Here is a 7075-nt window from a genome sequence, read left to right as displayed (position 1 = left end):
GGGGGAGAGCTTTAAAGAGCCATTTAATCGGTTAAACTTCAAAGACACCACACGATCTAATTATGTGGAACACCATACACGTATCGACTTTGTCATTTTCAAAATTGAAATTCATTAATAAGCAAATAGAGCTATAGGAGATGTGCCAGAGGTAACAGAGTTCCCCCTTGTTTTTGGGCCAGCAAACGTTAACAACATTATCATTTTCATGTGGTTTATTAGACCGGAACGAGTTGTTTGTTAGTTGCTAGAGATTAGGAAAATAAAATTTGTTAAAAATCAAAACCAGCTATACAAGCAATAGTGAGGTTTAGACAAATTTTTAGTCAGTAATAGAAAATTTCTGTGACATATTTAAAATTTTGAAATTTTTACCTTTAGAGAAAACTTCCCTATTAATTTTTGAGAAAATTTCTCTGAAATTTTGTCTTAAGAGAAAATGGCACTAAAATTTTGCATTTAGTGAAAATTTTACGTAAATTTTGTTTCCGAGAAATTGCACTCAAATGTTGTCTATGCAAAATTTCATTGAGATTCCATTGCAGGATATTGTCCGGCTTTAGACCACTGTTTAATGCTTGAATAGAATGCAAAGAATAGTATAGCAAAAAACCTTTAAAAGTTAGCAAAAAGTGTGTTGTTGCTAGAAGCATTTGACTGGTTTCTTGTATCGCGATTTCCTTTTCGACCGAGAAAAATATTCAGCAGGAGATGTCAAATGGATCATGGTGCTTTACCACCATCCCAACTAGAGTAAGTTGTAAGTCACACAACTTTCACTAAAATTTTCTCTTTAAGCCTAGTACTGACTTTGATTTTTCACCCGATCAACTGTCAAAACGCATTATAAACAAGTAAGGACGGGCTAAAGTCGGGTGAAGCCGATCTTTTGATACCCTGCATAACATTGGATAGGCAAGCTAAGTCGTCGAAATTAAAATTTGCTTGAATTTGATATGTAGCATTTCGATCAAAATCCGTACATATTGTAAGAGCCACAGAGTAAATCGTTGTGTAAATTTTTAAGAAAATTCGGGAAAATCGGGAAATGCATATATATGGGAGCAATATCTTAAACTGAACAAATTTCTATGAAATTCATCAGTCATCAGAAGAGTTATAAGAGAAACCTTTGTGCCAAATTTTGTAAAGATCGGTTAAATTATTGAGTCTTATTCAAAATCGGACGAAAATATATATGGGAGCTATATCTTAATCTGAATTTCTAATAAATTCAATAGTAATACAGTGAATCATAAGCGAATCCTTTGTGCCAACTGTCGTGAGAATCGGTTAACAAGTGACCAAATTATTGCAATACTAATCCAAACCGTACGAACAAAATGTCGAGACTTATAAGAAAATCACTCATGCAAAATTTGGTTAGAATCGCTTTACATATGACGATGTAATTGCAATTCTGATCCAAAACGGACGAACATATATATGGGAGCTACATCTAAATCTGCGCCGATTTCTATGAAATCAACCAATGATGACGAAACTTATAAGAAAATCCCTCGTGAAAAAATTTAGTGAGAATCGGTTTACAAAAGATGATGTAATTTCAATTTTAGTCCAAATCGGACGAACATATATATGGGAGCTTTAACCAAATCTGAACCGATTTTTTCCAATTTCAATACGCTTCGTCTCTATAGAAATACTTGTGCCAAATTTGAAGACGATCAGATGAAAATTGCGACCTGTACTTTTTCAACAAAATAACATGGACAGACAGACGGACAAAGCTAATTCGAATCAGAGAGTAATTCTGAATCGATGGGTATACTTATCAATGGGTCTATCTCTTTTCCTTCTAGGTGTTACAAACAAATTAACTAAGTTATAATACCATGTACCACAGTTTTGACAAAAAAAAAATGTGAAAACATTCCGTAGAAGTAGTTCAAATGGGCAAAAAAGTAGCGCCGTGTCGCTGCGTCAGTACAAATTTCGTTTGAATTAATTGCAAATTTATATAAATGTTTACGAAATGGCCACTAATCAACTCTGCTTCAATGCGTTTGTCTTCGTTGTGTGTTGTTGTTTGACTTTTGTTTGTGTTCTGGCGAAAAATAGAGTCGCTTAAATTGTTCGCTGCGAATGACATCAGTACTAGGCTTAAGGAAAGTTTCACTGCAATTTCGTCTTTGAAAATTTTTCAATGGAATTTTTCGGATGGGAATATTTTGTTGCAATTTTCGGAAGAGGAAATTTCGCTTAAATGTTTCGACAGTGAAAAATTCACTAAATCTTTGGAAAAAGAAATTCTCTTAAATTTTCAACAAAAAATGTCTAACATTTTACGAAAGGCGAAAATTTCTCTAAAATTATAATAAATTTCTTTTGCTGAAATTATGTCTTAGCAAAAATTTTTTCAAAAATCTTGTGGTTATCAGAAATTTTGTCTTAGGTGAAAATTTCACTGAAATTTTGTCATAGAGAAAAATTTTACTGAAATTTTTTCTCAGAGAAAAATTTCACTGAAATTTTTTCTCAGAGAAAAATTTCACTGAACTTTTGTCATAGAGAAAAATTTCACTGACATTTTGTCATAGAAAAAAATTTCACTGACATTTTTTCTCAAAAATAAAATTTGTTGAAATTTTGTCCACAGAAAATATTCAACTAAAATAATTTTTAAGAGAAAATTTTGTTTTTCGAAAAAATTTAGCTCAATGATTTTTAGAGGAAACTTTTACTTGAGTTCTGTCTTCAAAAAATTACACAAATTTTTTTAGTGAAAATTTTGTCTGTAGAAAAAGTTTCCATGAAATCTTGTCTATTCTACTGAAAAATTGGCTAAACTTTTCTCTTTAGAGAAAATTTCGCTGAAAATTTGTCTTTGGAGGAAATTTCACTACAATTTCAACTTTGATTTTTGAAAGGAAATTAAACTAATATAGTGCCTTTGGAGAAACTCTACTGAAATATTGTCAATATAGTTTTGGGAAAAAATATTTCACTAAATTGAGCTTTAACAGCAATATTCTTAGATTTTGACTTTAGTGAACATTATGCTAAAATACATAAGTCTTTGGAAACAATTTCGCTAAAATTTTTCTTCTTTAGAGAAAATTTCTCAAAAAGTTTGCTTAAGAAAATATTTCATTCAAATTAAGTATCCCAGAATCGGCTCTGCGAAACCATAAAAATCGCAGGCGCTTCTTGATTTAACATTCTTGGTTCTGCATTCGTTCTGCCCAATAATCTGAAATTCTACGTTGCAGTCTAATAAACTCCCCCTATTCTTCACATTTCCTGTTACACTTGAAGACACGGGCAACAACGGTAGCGGTAACCCAGTCTTAGTCTGAGAACAACAATCGATGAAATATGCAAATCTCCACTATGACATATCAATTAGTAAAATTGAATTGGAATCAAATCGATATAAAATTGAATCAATTCGATACGATTCCATTTACAGAGGAAGCGACGGTGAGGGAGAGAACAGTAGTGAATACAAACCGTAAGATATTGCCATGGAAATATCATAATATTGGAAAACAAATGCATTCAATTGTTGACCCCCCTCACATTTTGGGTCACGGGAAGTCTTGTTGTAGCTTCTGTTTTGGTTTTGGCTTTTCACGTTCGTCTTTCTACTTGGCCTCTTTGACAAAGCCGACGGCAGCTCCCAACAACGAAAAACAGCCCATAAACGTTTCAATTTCAGCCGAGACGAATGGAATCACAAAAAAAGGTAGAAAAATTGATCATAAAAATCAATTTTCATATAATTATTCATTGGATTGATTAACTCATTTGAATACCCTCAACCTGTGTTGAGGTTTGGTGGTTGGTGGTTTTTGTTTGACTAGTGCAAGACTTATCCCAACTTGGTCAAAGTTTAGCTCTGCTCAGGCCCATTGTCACCCAGATGTTGAATTGAGGCGGCGGATTTGTAGATATGGAAGTTAAGAGCTCAGCAACAGCAGCTGCAGCTGCTGACTGTTAATTTTGGTAGAGGCTCTATGATTATTGTGGAACGACTTAATTAACAATAAAAGTGGAACTGATTTTGTGTTGGTTTTGTTTTTTTTTTTTAAGAAAAATTAGCTGAACGTCTGCTGACCGGATGGCCACTGGCCAGCTTGCTAGTTTACTGGATAATCGTAAAATGAGAAATTAAATGTTAAAAATCTATTTCGGGTACTTTTGCTTATGGTCCCAGTCCAACCAAAAAAAAACCAACGAAAGAAAAAAGTTTGCCTCTTATTTATTTGCATATGAACTTCACTCACCGCTCGAAAGTCAGACAGAGATGAAAAATAAAAAGAAATTTACATATATCATAAAATTTTATTATTTGTGTGCTTGTGCTTTTTTCGAAAGGCTCGCTGTATAGCCAAGTCGATTGACTTGAATATTTTCTCCATGTGTCTCCGCTCATATGTTACCCATATCGTGGGAATTTGAAAGAAATTTTCATTTCGTTTTGAGCTATTTTGGTTTTCTTCGAAAATGCATTAAAATTAATTTAAAATATTTTGAAATTTGTTTTTTTTGTTGTTTTCATTTCATTTTCATTTCGTTATAAAGTGCATTTGCTACAGATTAGAGTTTTGAGATATTAGACAGTAAGTAAAAGTGTAACAACAGTGGGAGATTTGGGGAAAATATTTAAACTGATGAATTAAGCTCATGCGCGGGGGCGATATTAAGAACAAATTATGAAAATGTTAAATCGTGTGATAAAATTTAATCTTAAATTTAAGGGTAAGGGCCAAAACTTGGATGCCCACCATGAAAACATGTGCTTAATATTAACTACTTTAGGAAGGCTGACACGAAGTGTTGCCAAGTTCACACATGTATCTGTTTCATTGACAGCTCATTATAATGTGCACAAGCCACCAAAAACCATTTGATTCTGAATTTATTTAAAAAGAATGTTATTCAGGGTGGAGTGTGATTGCGATATATTTGGATGGAAAATCACAATCGGCTCTTGATGGCGAACTCAAACACCTCAATGTGAACAAAATGACAGTATATCGCAACATAAATCACTATATTGAGACTACTAGCGTTTCAAATCGCCATTGTGGTGGCCCAAAAACAACAACAACAACAACACCTACCGTAATAGGTAACCAAAATATATACCTAAAATGGTTCGGTGAGTAAAGGCTCGGATTCACACTGAAGCGAAAAAGTTAGACTCGAAAAACCAAAGGAGGAGGATTTGTAAACTCCTAAAATGACAGCGTTTATACTGAAAAAAAAAGTTGGCGCAAAAATTAAAGATTTTTCCTAATTTGTAATATTTTAGCAATAAAAACGAGCCAAAGCAGCAAAACTTCAAAATAAAGATGCTATCTTTAAATTTAATTTCCTATCAAATATTCATCACTGATTGATTCTTATTCTACTTCATAGATAACTACCCAATTATTAGTTCTTTAAAAATGCTTTTTTTCTACCTTAGCATCTTAACCTAAAAAATTAAGCATTTAAAGAGGCTCCTATTTGTAAGTCTATTTTGCGTCTTTAACTACGGTTCATTGTTGTTTTGCCAATATGTCAAGTTAAAGATTCATTAAATCATTTGGTGAAAATATTTTTCACCGAAGCGAATGTTCCCTTAAAATGTTAAGATTGCTAATCTTTGGCTCGAATCTCGCAATTAGAAAAAAACATTTTTTTCAGTGATTTAACCCTGGACATTCATTCTTCTTCAAGCAAAAGTAGGATGACTTTCCAGCGTTAACCGGGCGCACATACCTTAACTTGAGCCTACGAACGGATACCCGATGTAATTTTCCATCTCATGTGATGGTATGGGCAGTTGGGATGGCGGTTATCTTAAAACAATTTGGAAGCTGCTGTAGAGTCGTGGCCTTGCAAATATTTTGGTTGTAGGCCTTGGGTGTACCAACAAGACTCGTCACCGTCCAATGAGGCAGGCACTTGTAAACCAAAAATGGCTAAAAAATCATGTTCCGCTCTTCATTTCGTCCCCATTTGTAAACCAAGAAGGGCTAAAAAATCATGTTCCGGAATAGATTAAGACAGCTAAATTTCTTCCACACATTTTTATACCCTCCAACATATTATAACCTCCATCATAGGATGAGGATATACTAATTTTCTCGGACTATATCTTTCTATATTACCCATATAAATATCGTGACAAGCCACTTATTTTATCCAATTTGGCTAAAACTTGCAACAGTGATTTGAATAAAATCTCTGGACATCTGTGCTTAATATGATTCAGATCGGACCATATTTGGATATAGCTGCCATATAGACCAATCCTGCGATTTATGGTCTTGACCCCATAAAAGAGGCATTTATTACACGAGTTGGATGAGATTTGAAGCAGTTAAATGTATTAGAATTATATTATATTCCAGATAGGACCATATTTGAATAAAGCTGTTGTGAAGACTAATATGGAGAATGATCATCTTGAGTTGTTTTTCAACCAATTTCGACGAAAACTGGATAAGTGCGATAGTATATTTATGGCGTTTAATACCCAAAGTTCGGCCTGGACGAATTTAATTTATATTTAATTGTTTGATGAACGTCTTTCACCAATTTCGGTATATAATTTAATAATTAACGGAGTTATAAGGTCGAAAAAGACAATTTTCTTCAGATCTTCCCTCTTGCAAAGAAATCACGTTAATCGGTTCATTAGTTCAAAAGTTATAGCTTTAAATGTAGGAGAGTTGAAAGGTGGTCAAATGTAACACCCTGTATTCGTGTAGTGAGCCACTTACATACATTAACGGAAAGGTTTTGTCCTCCTCTACTAATGTCTAGAACTTTTGTACCGCTCGAACACCCGATGAACGTTTTTGGCGGTCCCCTGGCATCTCATCAATTAGATATGACAATCGAAATGTTCGTGTATCGAAGGGTTAAATTTAGCTTCCATACATATTTTCGCTGGATTTTGACTTAAGAATTAAATAACTTGGACTTTTCTTAGCCGATTAAATTTGATATGAAGGATTCCCTCCGACCTCTGGTGAGTTTTATTGAAATGTATGCTGATTTAGATTTGACTTAAATTTTGTACAAAGTCTTCTCATATGACCTTCTATATAATTGT

This window comes from Stomoxys calcitrans, chromosome 5 (genome assembly GCF_963082655.1).
Source record: "Stomoxys calcitrans chromosome 5, idStoCalc2.1, whole genome shotgun sequence".
NCBI classification, from domain to species: domain Eukaryota; kingdom Metazoa; phylum Arthropoda; class Insecta; order Diptera; family Muscidae; genus Stomoxys; species Stomoxys calcitrans.
The sequence above is the reverse complement of the archived record's forward strand: the minus strand, read 5'-3'. Positions refer to the sequence as shown.